Raw genomic sequence first — 20,452 nt, 5'->3', positions numbered from 1 at the left:
CCGCTCCATGCTGCCTCCCATGCCATGACCACCGGGCAAAATTCAGTCTGCTCCTCGCACTGGGCAGTGTGAACGAGTTTAGTGTATTGGTATGCAGGAATGCAAGCGCAAACGAGCGAAAAGGGGCGAACCATCCTTGCGTCCTTGTCTGGCACATCGGGAAGGCCAAAAGGGACGCAGCAGACTAATACATACTTGCGCAAGCCAACAGCAATAGCACAGCACCCGATTCCGAAAAGGAAGGAGCACAAAAAACTTGACGGCGCGCCGTGGCGAAAAGGGAGACCATCGCTGGGAAATTCTCGCATACACCGGTGCACTAGTAAAGCTAAGCGCGGACGATCAAGAACGCCTCACACAAGTTGCTGACCAACATCTATTCATCCATCCCTTGCTGCGAGGTACTCGGTCTAACATCGTTGGTAGTTGGTACACGGTGGCCGCCAGAGCCGTTTGTGCGATTAGTTAGTCCCGGTAGGACACACAGTGGAAAAGAAATAGACTCTAGACTATAGTTTTTTTTTTCATTTGTGAATTTTCGTTCTGTTGTCCGTCGTCCTCGTTGTCATCGTCATCGTGTCAGTAGTCAGTACAGCACGGTTCGATTGCTGCCGGCCGCGGAGTGCGGAGAAACCTTTTTTTCATTCGATTTCGCTTCCCGGAGACGAAAATTTGCTTCCTACGGGAGCAGAGACTTGCACTTCATTCGAGTTCAAAATTTCGGTTCGGAAAGGACGGAGAAATACCACTAGCAGGAGCGGCAGAAGCAGACACAGTGATTTTTTTCTGATTTCTTCCAAGTGAAATGTGACTACCCATAAAGTGACTCGGTGAATTTTTCGGTGTTTTGAAAATTTAAAAGGCAAACAAGCTGAAGAAAGAGTGCTGCAAAGTGAATCACTTGCAACTGAGAATTTTGTTTTCAATCGTTCTTTTATTCGATATCTAAGCTAGCCCTAGTGCCTAGGATAAGTAAGCTAAGGCCAGTTGAAAGTGTGTGCGAGCTCTTTGGATAATACTTTAGTTTTCTTTATTATTTACTCGGTTTAAGCATTTAATCGTAAGATCCAGACACAACCCACCCTCAGACCAGAGCACGACCTCCCGATTTCGGAGCAAACTGTGAAACATTGTGCGCTAGTTCGTGAGTGAACAAAGAATGTTGCCGCTCGCCGTTACATAAAAGCTCTGACGGTTGATTATTGGAAAAGTGTTCCACCCCGGAAATACTGGCGGAGTGTGTGCATAGCTCGAGCGAAAAAGAGTGAAAAACAAACAAACATCCTAGTGCAGTGTCGAAACAAAAAAAAAATAAACCAAAGCAAAGTGTTAGACATAGCAAAATTCGCCAGAAGGTGCTTTGGAAAATTATTGGAAAAAAAATCTGGTGGCAAAATACATTCTTGAAAGGTGCTTTTCTTCAAACGGCCGACCCGTGGATGGATCAAAAATCCTAGCATCGTTCCCAGATCCGGCATAAAGCAGCTTCAATGTCGTCAAAAGCTGGCAGCAAATTCTCACATATAGCGAAGATTGGCATTGGCTTAAAAACTCAAAAATCTCATCGGAAGGTGAAATAATTTAAAACGTGGCTCGCCCAAAACAGCTAGATGTAACAAAACCGGAAAACCGAACGCACTCGTAACGATCACCATTTTGGAGTACACGCCGGAAATCTATCGACGAAGGAGGGAAGGCAAAAATTACCTAAAACCTCTGAACGGCTGGACGGATCCCCAAAACAAGAATCAACCCAAAATCGAATAATTTCACCTCAGCAAATTGAATCCCGAAACACACTGACAGGTACATACACACACACATACACAAACACGATCCAGCTGGAAACCCGCAAACGAAACGGAGATAATTCACACACCTTTCGGCAACACAGGAAATTCCGTTGGATTACTTCCCTCCATCAGAGTCCCACCTTCTTTTACCCCATCACAAGCGAGAGTTGGCGATTTTCCCGAAGCAACCGGAAAAGCAGAATAAGGACAGGAGCCGACACGAGAGTGAGATAAAAAAAAGAGAAGAATAGCAGAAGGAAAGCCACCGGTGGATAACCATTGAAGGTAAGTGGCTAGTTTTTCAACTTTTCCCACGTGGGCACACGTGGTTAGTCACGAAACATCACGCGTCTCCATTCGGAAGCGCCGGGTTTTTCATTGTACGTCGTGGAATCCGTTTCGTGTTGCCACTAAACTGGAGCGTTCAATTCCGTTGAAGCTGTGGATTGGTAAAATTCAGGTTTTTGTTGGGATTGTATTGTTGTTAGGATTGTAATTTCTCATTTGATTAAGTTCTCCGCATAAGCAATTGAGAAATTCGGATTCGAATTCATTTAAGATACAGATAGAGAACCATTCCTATCTAAGTCTTAAACGAATTTGAGTCATTTATTCCTCGATAGATTTCGCAACCGCTTAACGTTTCTTTAATTTCAATTTGCTTTTAAATTTTTTGCCTCTTTTTTGGGAAACAAAATCACATTGTTGGGCTTGTGTTACTCCAGCACTTCTCGACCGTAAATAGTGGCACACAAAAGTGTTAGAGTATTGTACTTTCTTTGAAACGGCAACGGTCGTTTCTGCAAACACTCTTTTTTCTATGTGTCACACTGTTTACTGTTCCAGAAGTGCAGTCAGCTCCTAGTATATTTCAGCGTTTTGTTTTCTTGAACATGCTTCAGAATGACAAACTTGAACTTGAATGATGAAAAGCTAGGTACTATCCAGCTAATAAACGGGAGTCAGACTTGACGTAGGTTTCATCCTTCACATGATGGGACATGACTTGGTAAAAGTGGAAAGTGTCCGTGCATGGGCATGAGGCGGAAACATTTTGCTTCTGAGTTAACACCCAAGTGTACACATTTGTTCACAGATGATTTGCTGTTTCGGTGGTGTAAATGAAAGTGCTGTATGAATGCAACTTGACGGATATGAATGCTACACTTTTCAACTACTCTTTAACGAAATAGCAAATGTTTAAAGGTTTTTTATTTTCTCTTGATGAGTAGTATTCTTTCATTCATTTCTCAATTTTCATATTCTTTAACGGTTTTTCGGCATTTCAATCAAGTGGATGTAGCAAACGAGGAACGGTGAAATAGATCGCCGAAACGTCGGATAAGCAAAAGCAAAACAATCGTTTGCTACATCCACTTGACCGAATCGCAAAATCGTCAAAGAATAATAATTTACAGTCGATAAACTATCCCTCAATTTTCATATTAAAAAATTAATAATTTGTATATTAATTATCTTCAGACTTTATTGTTAGTAATGTATTGGACAGTCTTGACCAATTTCAATGCAGAAATTGCATGAAGTTGTACTCAGAACCGGTTTATATTGTATGGCAATCCTATAGCTGAGCAGCTATTTGTTTGATTAGAGCATTTCAAGTCTGAAAATCACATAACTGGTTAACTTTATTTGAAAGTAAAATTGAGCTCAACGTAACGATAGAGATATAGTGATAAATTTGCTGTATCTCGCCAGGTAGCACCTGGTTCTGTCGCCACCTCAACATTTGTGGTATGTTGCCATAGTTACTCGGTAACATCGGGCAGCATTTGAAAATAAGTTGCATACTACATGTTGCTAATCTAAAGGCAGCTTTATGCCTCTCACTGTAATCTTGACGAATGATTTTTGTAATCGTTTGACATAAGGTAGTTGATGAGAGTACCTATTTGTTTATTTAATAGTTAAAACAAATGAACTGTGACAAAAAGTCATTAGTTGACACCTTGAGTTGGTGACTATAAGCTATATTTTCGACATCGGTCGACAATCATATATACGAGAGAATTTAAAGCTTCTAGTAATCTGTGGAACGAAAACGGTCCTAAATTGCTACTTTGAGTAAGTTAGCTTTAAAATAAGAAACTCCGGGGAGTCATTTGAACAAAAAATTTGCAGCAATCTGTAAAGAGTCTTATATGTTTCCGGTTTTCGATCTGGTTCCGGCTCTTGTTTGGCGCAATATTTTGTTGAGTGGTTGAGCTCCTACTTATGCGGTCGAACATTACGCGTACAATTCCTGCTTTTCCTCACCATTCACAAACAAATCGGGCGTACCACAAGGCAGCAATGTGGGACCTTTGCTATTCTCGTTGTATTTTAATGACGTAGCATTGCTTCTGGGTAACGGATGTAAGTTGGTGTACGCAGACGATCTAAAATTATACTTAGCTGTCCGGTCCTTTGAAGATTGTCATAATCTTCAAAAGCTGCTGAATATTTTCGAAAACTGGTGCCGCAAGAATTGGTTGATCGTTAGTACAGCAAAGTTTCGGATCATGACATTCCATCGCATTGTTAACCCAATTATATTCGAATACAAAATTGATGATCAAGTGCTCCAAAGGGTTGAACATGTCAACGATCTTGGAATTATTCTTGATGCCAAGCTTAATATCTCGAAAATTGGACGAGATTTTAAAAATCCATACTGTTTAAAGGCTTTATGTTGCTCATTAGTGCGACCATTATTGGAAAATGCGTGTTTCATTAGGACTCCCTACCCCAACTAGCCTGGAATTTGAGAATTGAACGAGTGCAGAAGAGGTTCATTCGTCTAGCGTTACGTGACCTACCCTGGCGTGATCCTTTGAATCTGCCTCCATATCCTGAATGACGTCGACTAATTGATCTTGACACCTTAGAACGTCGTAGGAAAATTCAACAAGCTGTATTTGCTGCTAAGGTGCTGAATGGAGTAATTGATTCACTGAACATTCTATCTCTGCTAAACTTTCGTGCTCCTCAACGTTTTTTCCGTTCTGCTGGATTACTACAAACCGAATTGCACCGTACTACGTTTGGATTTAACGAACCGCAGAAGTTTCATCAAAAAATTTTAAATGGAAGAATTTTATAAGTGACGATAATATTTTGCATGTAGTTTCATGTTATTAATTTATTTATTTGACAATATAAATGTTTATTTGTAATGCGCTATGTTAAGTTCAATTGTATTTTTTGTTAAAAGATGATGGGATTTTTACGCCCATATAAGGATGGACTCAACCGGGATTTTCCCCATCCAGTTACTCCATGGAGACCCATAAGGTCAGATGGACAGAAACAAAATAAATAAAATAAATACTGAAGTTTTTGAAGCGTCTTAGTAACTAGAATACGAAACCTGGAAAATAAAGTTTTCTTTTTTATTTAATTTCCAGGTAAAATAAATAAAAGAATTTAAATTCATTGCATATAGCATGAATAGGATCGCTTCTTTTGTAATCCGTCCGTTGAAGTTCTTAGAAATTCTCTGGATTTCAGAAAGTCACCTGACACGTTTAAATTAATCTGCTCTAGCAGCCGCAGAGAATTAACTCTAGTCCAAGCAAATGACAGTGATCCTCATTATCGTTGGCAGGTGTATTGTGTTACCCCACGGAAGCTGTCTTAAGCCAAACTTTATCAACTGAGATTGAATAGTTTGAATTCTAGCTATTATCAGCGGACTTCAGCAACACCAGTCGTCAAGCCTATAGATTTGACGATGAATATGTTCTTGAGCTAATCCACTGGAGTAGTAATTTTGCACCAATGAGTATAAATATTCTTTAGTTTCTTATTTATCTAATTTAGTTTAACGAAATTATATTTTAATGCAAATCGAATAGAGCATTTTACGTAAGTTGCTGTTACATTTTTGAACAAAGTTTTTAGTTGCCAGCATTTAACGACAAGGTCGTCCGAGTACATTTATGGCAGTCAGTATGGCACCGAATATCACCCTTCCCTTCCCTTCTTCAGTGTACCAATACGCGCTTATAAACTCGAGAAACCATCACAAAAAATAAAATTAGATCAAGTAACCAGCTAGCCGTAATAAGAGCTTGCAACTCGAAGCACTAAACTTTGCATTCCAAGGTTCTATTACTTTTTATTACTTTATTACTTATTACATCACTATGTTTTCACTTTTTCGCCGTCGATTTTTCATTAATTTTTTTTCGGCCGGTCCATTCGTCACATCACTCGCGAAACTTTACTTGAGGCACAGAAAACTTCAATTTACCACCCGAACAGTTATTTAGTAAGATATTATAATGATTTTACCCAAACTGTTCACTTGAATTGATAGGAAAAACTTCACTTCGTTTACATTGCAATTCCGAATTCGCGACCGTCGTTGTTGTTCGTTGCCAAGGGAACGGACGTTTATATGGAGTGATGCCAACGTAAACATTTGAGCATGAAATTGACCAATTATTTTCGCTATTAAATTAAAGGTCGTAGAGCCTCGATGATATACTTATAAAATTCACTGATAATAAAATTCACCGTAAACGACAATTTTATGTGATAGAATTACTGTCGGATCTCGTTCAACAGCAAAAATAGATGCGCGATTCTACGTTTCATAATTGTTCATAACAGATTATTACCTACTACTAGCAACTCTGTTCTCCTGCAAAAAGAACAAAACGATAGTGGCAACAAGTACTGAAATCAGCAAAAAACAACTGGACTCTTATGACCTTCACTTTAAATGACAAAAATTTAGTCACGTCTATTTTTACTCTCCGATGACACTAAATTTGTGCTGAGGATAAAGGATAACATTTTAAATTACAAAGATGGTCGTCTTCATAGCTTTATATTCATGGCTTTTTAACAGATTGTTATACGATGAAACTATTTTTCAATAGTGGTAAATTCGAATTTAGAATCATTTCGTAAAAAAAGATGCGAAGCCTCTAAATTTAATAACAGTCGATGCCGTAGCATGCCGGTGCACAGTAGTCCAAAAGGGCGAAAAGCGGAACTTTTTTCCTAGTTTCTTTTGCTTTCATTTTATCATTTATGGTCTTCAGCACTTTTGTTCGTATGAATATACCCCTTAATGTAAAACTGTCGAAAGTTCGTCATCGCTTATTATAATGAAAATAAAAAAATAACTTTTTGGTGTTAGGAAATATAGACATAGTTTCTTCGGCAAAGTTGTAAATATTGTAAAGCCAAGCGACTTTTCTGAAGAAATAAAGATTCTATCTGTATCGAGTGCTGAACTATAGGGCATATTCTTTAAAACTTCTTTAAAAATTGGTTTTCATACTTAGCTTTAGTTAGCTGCATTTTACAAGTATACAAAGTTCTAGGCAATCATCGAAGCTCTCAAAATACACGTTTTTGCAGAAGACGCGTTCGCTAAAGGCTCGTTGCACGTCCCTTTTTTGTGTTAGTAGATAGACACATGGTTGCTTCGGCAAAGTTATGGAAAATATAAAGGCAAACAACTTTGCTAAAGAAATGATATTTCTATTCCTATCTAGTGCAGCGCTATAGAGCATTTTGCTTGGAAATTCTTTAAAAATAAGTTTTCATAATCAGCTTATGTTGGTTGCATTTTACCGGTATATATGGTTGTAGGTGATTATTAAAGGACTCAAAATACTTTTGGCTCGTGAAATTAAGGAAAAATAAAGCTTAAATAAACGATAACTTTGTAAGAAAAGGTCATAGAGATTTGCAATCTTCTGTAAAAACATGTGTTTTAAGTCTTTCAATAATCGCCTAGAACTATATACTCTTGTAAAATGCAACCAACATACGCTAAATATGAAAAACTTATTTTTTTATGAATTATCGCTGTTGCTGCCTTCTGCACATAATCCAAAAACGTGTTATTAATTTGTCTTTACACTATTTTGCCTACGTAATTGTGGGGTTGTTCATAAATTACGTCGCGCAGTGGGAGGGATTCTAAGAAAGTGAGACATAAGTAATAGCATCGAAACCTTAAAATATAGCATAATAGTTGCTTCAGAAAAGTTTCTTCATTCAAAAAGCACTTTCTAGTGGTGAGAAAATATTCGAACATTAGGGTGTCCTCAAGCAGGTACAAGAAATATTTTCTCCATTTTAAGTCAGAAATGGTTGCTGTCTACAGAAAATTTGTAGAAAAACTAATTTTAAGAAACTTTGTTGTACGCTGAAGATTTATATTTCTTACATGAAAAAAGTTATAGAGCCAAACTCGTAGGGACACCGTAAAAATATTTTTTTCGATCTAGCTCTTTAATAACGCTTCGTATGGCTTGCAAATGTTTTAAGAAATTGGTAGTCTAATCAAATTGCACATTTTTGTCGAAAATAGTAGAGCATTATCTTTTTCCCTTAAGAAGCTGTCACTGGCTTTTTTATTTTTACATGTACTCTTTCACGGGGAGAGCAGCTATGAGCAGCTGCTAATCTCACTTGTTTTGTGAGTTAATTATTGCTGTATTCCACCATGTACAGCTTAAGGTAGAACACTGAGGAAAACCTAAAAAAAGTTATAATGAAGGTAACCGACCGAGGTTCAAACATTGCCCAATCATGAAAAAATATTCAACAATGCTAAAAGCAACTTTTATAAAATATCTACCGGCCCGCGGAATGCGTCTACACTTGTGTAGAATTTAAATCCTAGTCTTTCGAGTAGTTTCAAACATAATGATCAAACATAATGATGGCACATTCTTCGCAGTGGTATTTTGCTTTTTAATCCATGTTAATCGCTCTAAGCAGTAGACTTCTAATGTTTCAGTTATCCGATTGAGTAATATTCCGACGTGTTAGTCAGACAGTTAATCAGTCAATAAGTGACAAATTCTGCGTTCGTTGTAACGTTACATAAAATTATTCCTCAAAGCCGGTTGTTTCTGCACATATTTTTTTTTACGAAAAGCATAATCTTTTGCGGATTTTTAGTGATTTATCCGAATCTAATCAACTATCACAAGTCTGAAAAAATCCGTGACGTTACAACGGAAAATCTCTGTTAGAATTTTTCGTCCGACGTTGCAATAACGCAAGCACAAGCTTCGCTTGTTTGACGTTGTGCGACAAATTCCCGAATTGCCCAAAGTTCTTTCTAGCACAATAAACGCTTTTCGAAAGTGGCTAAATTTCTTTCCGCATCAGAGAAGCGTGAGCTGGGGTCCATATTTGTGCTTCACAAGCCAAATGTGCATGCGCACGCGGGCAGTATGAAGCGTTCACTGAACAGAGCAGCTTTTGCAGCTGCCGAATGTCCAGACTGCAAATACTGTAATACTGCAACTGCAATTGCACCTCCGTACGGTTGAATGTGTGCCGTCTACTGCCGTCTTTGCTTAGCAGCTTCTTCAGTGAGCTCCCCCCGTTTTCCTCGTCCAGTAAGTTTGCGATAGCAAAACGAAGGCAAAGTTTGCCAAGTGTGCCCTGACGGGTGTAGTATTTCAAACTAGTCAGAAACACGTACGTCAAGTAAGCAAGCTGGTTGAAATGCAAATACCGACCGTCATCATCGAAGACACTGGCAGTGTGATCTAATTCTTTACTTGCTTCATTCTAATTTGAGTTAATAATTTCGAAAGGTGCATTCCTCATGTCGGAGATGCACTCTGAACTAGCTAATAAATTTGCTTTTCATCACTTGATGTGTACCTAGAGCATATTCATCGGTTTTCATCAAACTGACGAGCTAAACAATTTACCATTCCATCCTATGGGACAGACAAGCCGGCGAGTGACATCGTCGGCTTGCAGCACTCTGGCCAGGTGAATGGAAAGATTTCAATTATTTTCAGAAATCTCTCACATCGGTGAAGGCGCACGCGCACACTGATTCGATACTCTTGACGCGCTCGTCGCCTGCTGTATGCAACGTGGAGAACCGAATACACCGATGCAGTTGGCCTTGACTATTTCTGCAACTATTCCCTGCGTTTCCGCTACCGCAGCCAGCTTCAGAGTAGTAGCTTCACATTACATACCACTTCAAGTGAGTTTTTTATTTGCTAAAAAGTTTCGAAACTGTGTTATCAAAGAACAACAAACTTGTTTGTGCTTAACTGAATGATGATCGAAGATAATAAATAATGCAACAAAGAACAGTTGTAACAGAATAAATATCATTTTTATCACACAAAGACAGAGTTACAAATGCAAAATGAAGCTGACAATGTGGCGATAGCTGGCAACTTACTAATGAGTTATTCATTGCCGCTAATGGATCAACTGTTCGATTGATTTACCCATCGCACCCTCCGCCTCTCTGCTTGCCAAGTGGAGATTATTGCCAATGCCTAAATAATGATACACCCAATTGAGCCGTCCTAATCCTCTGGAGTGCAAACTGCGACCAAATGGAGCCACTGTGAGCCGTCCAGGCAAAACACAAACTCGGTGGCATTTCCGCGCGATATTGTCCGCTGATAAGAGCTAATCGCGGACGACGGACAAAGAAGTGCATTCTGATGTGAACTGCAGTGCACTTCGCAGACAATTACACGGATCCATCCGCCGTTCGTAGAGAAAACGAGGTCATGCCAATATTTATACTTCTCGAGCTCATCTTGTCCATTTCAGCGACGCCACAGCAGCGTGCAGCCGTCTTGGAGCGCTAGCGTCACGCATTAGGGTGGTTCAATTTTTTTGCCCCCTTTTGCAGCCAGCGGTTTGTTCAGTTCAAGCGAAGATCAATGTGGCATCAACGTGTGCGCGACCGTATTTCAAGGCTGTCGTCGTCGTCGTCGTACGTGCAATAGATTTTGTCGGTTAGGCTGAACGGTTTGCAATTCAAACATGCCTTCATGCTATTTTTGCGATGCATGTGCAGTTGCAGTGTGCATTTATAATGCGAAAAACCGGTACTAACCGCACCCCGTTTTTACTACATTTTTGCCTTGTCTACAGTGGATGGCTGGAATCCTAACCGCATCTAACTCATTCTGGTTTTATGAGACAATTGTGTGCTCAGAAGTTAGATGCATCACGCGTCCTGCAATGGGGTTTTTCCTTAGTTTTGTTACGCCAAACGATAAATAAAACACATTTCAATCCAATTTACTCTATAGGTGAGATTTATGTCGCTAATGTTCGGTAAGAACTGTACATCAATGAGCATGTATTTGCTAACTACATAACGCAATAGAAAAAGTTGCTACAATCGAGATTATGATGGCGACGATGAAGATCGTTACTTATCGCACTCCGAGGCACTGGAAATGCCAGTTGCTGTCCTTTGAAAGAAAAAATAAACTTATACAAATACACACTGCAAACCGGCTCAGTTCATTTGCATGGCACGTTGCACTAGCTTGGAAATTGTAATTTATTTGCCTTGAAATGGCTGCTGCTAGAACGTTGCAAATGCCATTTACGTACTCCAGTGCAATGATGTAAAGTTAGATTGGAGACACAAGCTTCCCGCGCAAGCGTTTTAAACCAAGATATATGTGTGTGTGTATGTATGTAAGTATGTAAGCAAGTAGAATTACTGCCGAGCAATGATGTTTGTGAAGAACCAACATAGGTTGGGTGGATCTGTTAGCAAAGTCGCTTCATGATTGAACATAAGGGGGGGAACATAAGAGATTTCTTTCAGCATAGACATCCGGCTGCTCGATAAATAATTTCGCCATACATGTGTAACTTAAGCAAGCGTTTCAAACTACGAGATTTTCACTAATCTACCTGAGTTTAGGTGAAGTTTAGTAGGGAACGTTGTTCAACATTTTCTAAACTGTGGATGAGCTCTGATTTGCATTGCATTGAAACATTTTGGTTCCCAATGATGGAACTTTTTCCCGAAGCAGGTATTTATCATAGATCACTTAACTTCATTTCACTTCCGTTGGCTTCAATGAGCATAAAAGAGTTTCGAAAAGAGTTTCTATTTGTAGACATCCAAGTGCATTACCCAGGCAGCTCTTGAGTTCGCCATCATAACACCTTGAAGATCTATTAGCTATTAGTGTTGCTTCTACAACATTAAACTGATCTTGCAATTGTATAATACACAAATGTTCGAGGTTTAATAGAGGACCATTAACAATCTATTTGAAACTAAAACAAAACTGTATGGTATGCAAACTCACTCTCAAGTGGCCAATTAAGCGTAAAAGTCCCTTCGAAAACAATATGTATATGCTATTAGTGCATCTAATTATGAATGCACAGAACTTCCTCGTGAAGCTACATATCAAGAACTGGGAATCTTTTTCTTTCAGCGTATTTCTCTCCATGCTCTTCCCCTTTGAATGATTTCAACGGTGTATCGCATCAACTGTCAAGCATCCTTCAGTGAGCTAATTGAAGCCTAGCAGGAGACTGTATACAAAGTATCTCAAGTGGTTGTTTACCGGCCATGAGAACCCGGTACTTGCGTAGTCCAGTCAGCTGCCCAGCCTAGCACGCAGGGCAAGCATTCGGATGCCAAAATCGTCATAAAATTTAACATTCGTTCGATTTTTAGTTCTAACAACAAAAGGCCGTCAAATTAAAACGTTGACTAACCAGCAAACAGTTTTTGACAGCATCGGGGTTCGTTTCCACGATGTACCTCGCAGTTTCGCTAACGTTGCAACAAAGCAACCCAATCACCACCGTTCTGTCAATTCTGATCAATCTAATCACCGTGCAATTTTTTAACACACCCCGACGCATCAACCGTGACAAATCAAGATACACACATACCTACATGCTTTGTTCCGTCCAGTTTTTAGGAATTTCTCCTCCGCTCTCGGTCGTCGGTCCGGTCGTTTCACCTGGCAGCAGGCAACCTCCAGAGGAGTGCTTAGATTGCAGCTCATTATTTGGAACTTGATGCTGACGTTCATACTTGCCGCGCCGTGCCACGCTACGGCACGGTTCGTTCACACGAGAATCCAATACAACGCACTCAGCCGGGCCGCGGGAGTGTGGGACGGTAACGAACGGCAACTAGCAAGACAGTGAACCACACCAACAACAACAACAACAAATTCGCAAATTATTCGCGAATTTATGCGATCACTCACATTCGGTCGCGTCGCGGGCTTGTTTGCGATTTACGGGCGGCGCGGCGGTGTGCGTGTGTTTGTGTGTGTTGACGTTTGCCTCGGTGGAACGCTTTCGGCGCGGGGTTTCGCTGTCGATATGACATCTTGGTCGATGAGATGTGATGCTTGCAGCCAGCGAAACGAAAAAGCGGCGTTCTAAACGTATTTTTTTCTCGGATGATATCGGAAAAAGTTGTGTTTTTGTGCTGTAATCAAACCAGGACTAGCTCAGATTTTAAACGGGACTTCAACTCTATGTTTTGGTAGTATAGGACGAAGAGTAAATATTGGTGAATCGTATAAAATTGAATGCACACTTCAACAATAAAGGGCAAAAACCCGTGTATGATTTGTTGAGGGGGTCCCAAGTGTAGTTTTTTTCCTTCGACTACTGGCTTCTTAACTGCGAACGAAAGAATTTGGCTCTGACCGGGTGATTAGAATGTTAATTGAAACTGTGGTTGTAGGGTTTTCTTCCTTTTGGGTGTGACTTCTTCTCAGCCGACCGAGGTTTGGCGGAAATTTAAATTCCGATAGTATGTGTTTACACTGCATTTTACTAATTTTACTTACGTTCGCACGGTCGAGTTAGAAATCAGCAGCAAAGCAAGCATTTCACGGTCAAGGAAAGAAAGAGCAGAGTCGATTTCGGTACTAACTGAATGGGAGGAAAAGATGACTGTGTTTGCGAGGGTGGACGCATTTCATTATCATTTTAGTTTTATTTTAACGTTCAGGTTTATTTAATTGTTTCTAAAGGAAATTTGTATAAAATGAAAAAACCCAAATTTTTGTAAGATATGTCTTGCAGGTGACCTATAAACCCTATAAACTGTTATAGTTATACCTGGTTGGTTATATTAGAAAGTTATACAAAAATCGCAATATCAGTCTATGTGAATAACTTAATCACGCTTCTGAAAATCAACCGTGTTAAATAGAATCACACATGAGACTCATCTGAAGTATCACCAAATTATTTTCTAGAAGTGTGATTTTACAATCCGATGTTTTCACTTGTTCATTTTATCACAAACTACTCGCGCCTCCATTGAAAATAAATTTTCAGGCGAAAAGTTTTATTTAATATTCAAGTCAAAATATTAGTAGATTGAACCACTGCTTTAAAAATCAATTTTAGCATATTGGTGCCACTGTTTGGGAACAAGCTACCATCGATCGATTGGCACATAATTCTGCACAAGAGCGAAAAAATAACAATGACAGGCCGGATGCCCAAAATGGATGCCTAAAAAGATATTCCTGTTGAGGTCTATTTTACTACTGTCTGAAAATGCAGCGAATTCTTTAACATTTGCCTCTCAATTGGCCTTTTTCTTTTCTTACGTCCTCGATATCTCGGTACTCGCAGTTACACTTTTGATTCTATCTCCAGTGATTTTATGTAATTAACCTTAAAAGAATCACATTATATTGCTTTTTAATTAAAAAATATATTGGCAAATTTTAGTTCCATTTTTATTAAAATCAATGCACAGTGGTTCTAAAGGGTGAAAAGTGGAATTTTTTTCCTAGTGTCTTGTACTTTTATTTTATCATTTATGGTCTTCATCACTTTTATTCGTATGAATACCCCCTTAATCTAAAACTATCAAAAGTTAGCCATTGCTTAATATAATGAAAATAAAAAATAACTTTTGTGTTAGGAAATATAGACATAATTTCTTCGGCAAAGTTGTAAATAATGTAAAAACAAGCAACTTTACCGAAGAAATAAAATTTCTATCTTTATTGAATGCTGAACTACAGGGCATATTCTTTGAAATCTCTTTAAAAATTAGTTTTTCATTCTTAGTTTTTGTTAGTTGCAATTTACAAGAACACATTGTTCTAGGGAATTATCGAAGCACTGAGAACACATGCTTTTGCAGAAAACCGCAAATCTCTGCGACTTTTACTTTCTAAGTTATCTTTAAAGTTTAAATTTCCATAGCTTCACGAGCCTATGGAGTATAATAGGGCAAGTGGATTTATGAAATCAGTACTTCATATTAAAACTTAAGTCGAGTACTATGAGCTTGTATGAGTCCCGCTTGCCCCCAACCACCTGAACGAGTGTACGGGGATCATACGTTTTATGTGTTTCGCGTTCGCTCGACTCGATACACGTCCATTTTTTCGTGCAAATAGATAAACACATGGTTTCTACGGCAAAGTTACAGAAAATATAAAGGCAAACAATTTTGCCAAAGAAATGACATTTCTATCTCTATCGAGTGCAGAGCTATAGAGCATTTTCCTTGAATTTTTCGTACGTTGATCTAACGCCATTTTCTCGATGAGAAACAACATACTTACTTCTACCAGCAGAGAGCCGGGGTGGTTCTTTCCATATCAAGAATTTCTTTGCACTGTACTCGGTCGCCAATTCGTTTGAGCGTCTCGACAAACGCAAGTCGGCTTCATCCTGTTCGAGCCATCTAGCACGTTAGGCCCCTTTATTCGTGGTACCAATGCGGTTCCCAAAGAGAACGGATTCCACTGCGTGGCCGGTCCATAGTCTCCCAACTTTCACCAGATATACAATGGGAATCTCTCCAAGCAGTGCCTGCAACTTATAGTTCATACACCTACACCACTCTCCGCTATCTGTTTGTACTCCGCCAAAAAGAGTTCGCAGCACCTTTTGTTCAAATGCGGTAAGCGCACGTATGTCTTCCGGAAGCAAAGTTACTGTCTCAAATCCGTAGAGGACTTCAGCTTGAACACGTCGTTGAATCTCCTTAGTTGTATTATTGTCGGCGATGACCAGAAATCTGAAATATACGAACCCATCAACCATTTCCAGTTCATCGCCGTCAATAGCCACTGTCCGTGGAAGACAAACGTTGTTTTCTTTGAAGCCTCTTCTTACCATATATTTGGTTGGACGCATTAATTGCTAGCCTATGTTTTTAGTCTAGAGTAGACTGCCTCTGCCGTCTTAAGATTTCTAGTAACGATTTCGAGGTTATCTGCAGAGGCTAGGAATTGGCACATTATTAAAAAGATGTAAGCTATGGGCGCATTCTATATAATTTCCGGTGCCGCAGCCAGTTTGAATCAACGCTCGTTTGAACGCTCATTCCGTATTCCGACGGATCTTAATTTCGTTCGACTTATTATGAACGAGTGGTATCGCTTCATATATTTTGCTGGCGGAATGGAGAATGTCACTGTCGTTCGACAATCTGACCCGAAAAGCAGGATTAGGCTGCCCGGATAGAAATGCATGACAAATATTAATGTAAAAACATTACTATTACAATGAATTTAACTGTTTACAACAATTTATGCTGTAACTTCACTGTACCGTTCTTGGAAAGAAATTCATAAAATTCGGCTACAATGCAAATTTTTTCGAAGCAAATGGCCGCCGGAAATCATCTCTATCTAAGGTCCAAACCTTGACAGGTTGAGTTATTTTTAGACACAAATTGTGCCTTTTCCTCCGTCTTCTGTAAAAACCACCGACCGAGAAGTTTAAGCTAAATCATTTTACTAACAGAATGACGACACTATGCAAGCGCTTGCGACTTACTTGTTCGTCTGTCAGCGTGTTAGCCGCGATTGTCAACGCGGGTGTTCGGGGAAAGGCTCCGTTCCTTTAGAATAGACCAACCTCGTTATTTTTATGTCTTGCCCTTGAATGAGGTCAGGTATACAATTGACACATTCCAGCGTTACGGGACACAATTAGCACCCATTGTTACCCTGTGAACCGCCTCGTGTTTCACCAATTTTTTGGCAAATACCTTGTAAAATAATTGTTAAAAGAGTACATACTTTATTTTCCACTAGAATGCCAGGGATTTAATGAAACAGGTACCGATCTGCACAGTAGGAATAGTGTCCCGTAACGCTGAAATGTGTCAATTAAGTTTTTATAACGGTAGATTTTACAATTGACGCAGGGAACGATAGAAGACAGTAATGAAACAAAGAGTCGAAAGGATCTAACAGATTGGGACCAGGCGTTAAGAGGAAAGAGCGAAATTTGTTTACGTAGGTGCTCCTAATATGAGCGATGAAATCGGCTCGAAAATCGTAATAGTTCGAAGTCAGTCAAGTTCATTGACATATCTTTTCAAAAACATGAAATACCCTAATTAATCAGCCGTTTTTATTTTGTCCTAATAATCCGAAAGCCTACAATTTTATTTGCAGAATTTACCTTAAATTTCATTGTAACTTCATTGTAAAATAGTGTAAAACTTACAGTGAATGTGGCACAAATTTCACAATTGTGGCACAAATCTTCCACATGATTGTGAAGAACGTGCTGCTCGAGCCAAAGATGCTGAGAAGCTGATTAATCACCCCCTTATTCACTGTAAAATTGGCGGTTTACATTAAAATTTACTGTGAAAACAGCAATATTCACAGTAACTTCGGTGTAACTTTTATACAGATTTTCACTGTTTCAATGTGGTTTTTCGAAGTTTTTCGGTGTTTTGTAATAGTGAAATTCAATGTTTCTTCGCTGTACATTTTTATTCGGGTAAGTTATCCTATAGTGGATCCTCTACCTATAATGGACCTCGGGTACTGTTCCGGCTTTTATTAGCTTGTACGTCTTATTTCCGAGAATATTTGACATGCAACAGAAAGTACTAATAATCCCACACATTTCACTTCATAAAGATTTAGCTGGATTTAATTTTTAATGCCCTAAAATAGACATTTTCAACAAGTGAGGGTCCATTATACGGTTAACAACGCAAAATATGTCGCCATTAGTGGACCCGCTTCATACAAAATATTCTAACGGGGGACAACAAAAATTTTAGAATTTTTTTAAGGCCCCTATGCTCAACAACAAACGAGCTCAGAGAGAAATGAGAGTATGTATGTGTTAGCTCTCTCTCTCCTCTTTTTGTCAATATTTTTTGTTTTGTTTATGCTTGCCTTGTTTTGCTTAAAATGACGTCGAAACAAGAAGCATTTCGGGAGAGCGTTGTACACTTCAACGAACTGCCACAGAAATCTCGGCAAAAAGTTTACGGTACAACATTTAAAAAGCGAATATGTTGCGGCTGTTTACCATATCCTGAGATGCCCAACAACTATTCGCAAGCAAGGTAGTGCAAGGCCAGCCAAAATTATGGACGCAGAAGGGCATCGTTCTCTTTCTCGTGCCTTCCAAAACAAGCCCTCTGGTTTTGCTATCAATTAAGATGCAGCAGACGAATGTTTGAAGAACCTTCCTTGGTGTACAAAAATAACCGGAGAGCAACGAATTGCACACAGTTGATTAGTAGAATCAAGAGATGTATTCGCAAATTTGAGATGACGGCCGTACAACGGTCCTGTTCGGACATCAGACGGAAGCTTCGCCGAACAGCCGATTACGGACCGTTTTCAAATGTGCACTAATTTTTTTTCAACATTGCATAATGTATCTTTAATTTCGATAAATCAGACCTTCTTCATGTATTTTTGTCTTTTTTTGACAGCTTGAGAAAAAAATTCCAAAATTTTAGTTGCCACCCGTTAGAATTCCTATAATGGACTCGGTCGTTCTCTTATTGTTAACCACAAGGGTCTATGAAAGGAAAATGGACATTCCAATCTGTATTAAAAATGTGTAAAATATAGAGATTTGGAAAATAAATTGATATTTTTTAGGCTTAATCGCAAGTTACTCGTGTTGTAAGTGCCATCAGTTGGGTGTTTAGCGCTACCAGTTCAACATAATTCATGGAAAAAGACCACTCAAGCACTCAAGGGTCCACTTTCGATTGTAACATTTACACACACACACACAATATCGAAGAATTTTATTTGCTAATTCAAAACAGTGTCAAACATCACAAACATTACTTTAGCAGTGATGGCCAAACTCCATGAACGCATATGGCCCATCAAAGGTGGTCCGTGCGTCCCGCGGAATGATTTGGGGGATATTGCCCCTTTTATGACTATTTAGACTACTGTGATAATCACTTAATGAAACATACCGTATTTCACACTGTTAATCTGACGCTAGAGTGGCGTTTAGTTTAATCAACTCATGGGTAGACTTCCTATTTCTCTTCTTGCCCTTCTTCCTAGGTTCATTTTCCTTGAGAGAAATCATGTGCGAGATTTGACTTGATGATCGTGCAAATCGGGGTAGTCTAAATAGGTGCAAATGTCGCAATACACAACTCAACCATTGTTGTTAAATGTCACTGCAACTGTAAACTTTAACACTTCAAATATCTTGTTAATCGAATATTAAAAAAAAGTTATTTCACGGAAAATGTATGGGAAAATTTTAACTAAAAAGTTTTCGTAGATTTTCACTATGTAACGATTAGAAAACAATCTTTTCAAGAAACCCATATAGTTGTTACATCTTTATTCTATTATGAATCGAATGGTATGCGAACCCACTAAAATCCATTCTAAATTGAAAAAGCTATTAGCGTTTAAAATCTCTCATTCTTTCGTGACGCTGGTCTAAATCCAAGTTTTGGATTGACACCCTGCGGTAAGACATAGTTCTACGTCAAAAATCGAAATATCAGTTTTGTATAATAATGCGAAAAGTTAATTTTAAAAACGGCACAATGATAGTTATAGTTGGAATTTAAGAATGGAAAATATTGTTCGATTGTAGATGTTGAACTGATGTCACCAATAATGAAACATATTTACATATTGCAAGCTTTGTAGCTGTCCAATAGCATAATCTCAAAGATATCAAAGATTGCAAACAAAAATCTTTTATTTAAAGTCATAACAATTAATGAATAATCGCTTGGCATAACGAATGACTCACTTGCAACGTTAAAACATTGCCTTTCTTCCGTTGTTTGAGATAAGGGAAAAATGAGAAATTATAGTTTAGTTTCCCATGTGCAAACTTTTGATTTAGTGGTAGGTATTTCTAATAAGTGTTTGGTCTTAAGCACATAAAAGATTACTTAACTGTTAAGTTACATTCCAATCACTTTGTGTAATTTTCATGATCAGAAATGCTAAAATTTTTCAACACTATAAAACATAACCTAAAAATTATTTCATATAGATATAGCATTTCGGGTAGCAGCCTGAATTGCAATAAATCGATCCGACTAGCTTGAATTAATTTCTGGTGAAACAGAAACCTCATTATGTCAACTGCAGCGACATTACCATCCATTCCAATCAATCATGAAATCCATTGTTCCGTTTTGTCTATCCTTCTCTGCTCGGTGGAGGAAGTGTCATCCAGAGTAAAGCAATTACAGCAGTTTATTTACATCCCAAAACATGATCCAAGCCAAACGATGAGAGCTTACCTGCTGTTCCGGGTGGCGCGCCGCCGCTGCGCTGCATACCGATGGAGACGCCCGGTTCAGCAAAGCCCACTACGATCGGCCACAAGCTACCGTCCCCCTCCATTCCTAGTTGACGTTTGTTGGAAGTGAATGCGTTAGTTAGTCGCTTCGCACAGTTTCGCTCGCTGCGGCTATGACTACGGCTGGTGCTGCTGCTGCTGCTGCTTGTGCAGATATGGCAGAAAAAGCGCAAAAAAATCGCACATTTCGCACATCGCGTCTATTCGACCAGAATTTCGCAATCCTTCTTTTCATCTCGTCGCGAATTAGCGTCGTGAGTTCCCTCCGCTGTATTGTTACGATGTATTTGTCAGTGCTGCTCTTCGAT

The 20,452-nt window shown here is 39.1% G+C and overlaps 1 protein-coding gene across 4 annotated transcripts in view; it reads left to right on the top strand.

The window, feature by feature from the left end:
* The first annotated feature begins 343 nt into the window (after positions 1–343).
* LOC128744274 (heterogeneous nuclear ribonucleoprotein R) overlaps positions 344–20,452 on the top strand; it is an 81,112-nt gene continuing 61,003 nt past the window's right edge. For all 4 annotated transcript variants that reach the window (XM_053841517.1, XM_053841436.1, XM_053841351.1 and 1 more), the window contains exon 1: positions 344–2,078. The gene's annotated coding sequence lies outside the window, so the exon portion shown is untranslated. The remainder of the gene's footprint in view (positions 2,079–20,452) is intronic.

This window comes from Sabethes cyaneus, chromosome 1, assembly GCF_943734655.1.
Source record: "Sabethes cyaneus chromosome 1, idSabCyanKW18_F2, whole genome shotgun sequence".
Taxonomy (NCBI): Eukaryota; Metazoa; Arthropoda; class Insecta; order Diptera; family Culicidae; genus Sabethes; species Sabethes cyaneus.
The sequence above is the reverse complement of the archived record's forward strand: the minus strand, read 5'-3'. Positions and strand labels throughout refer to the sequence as shown.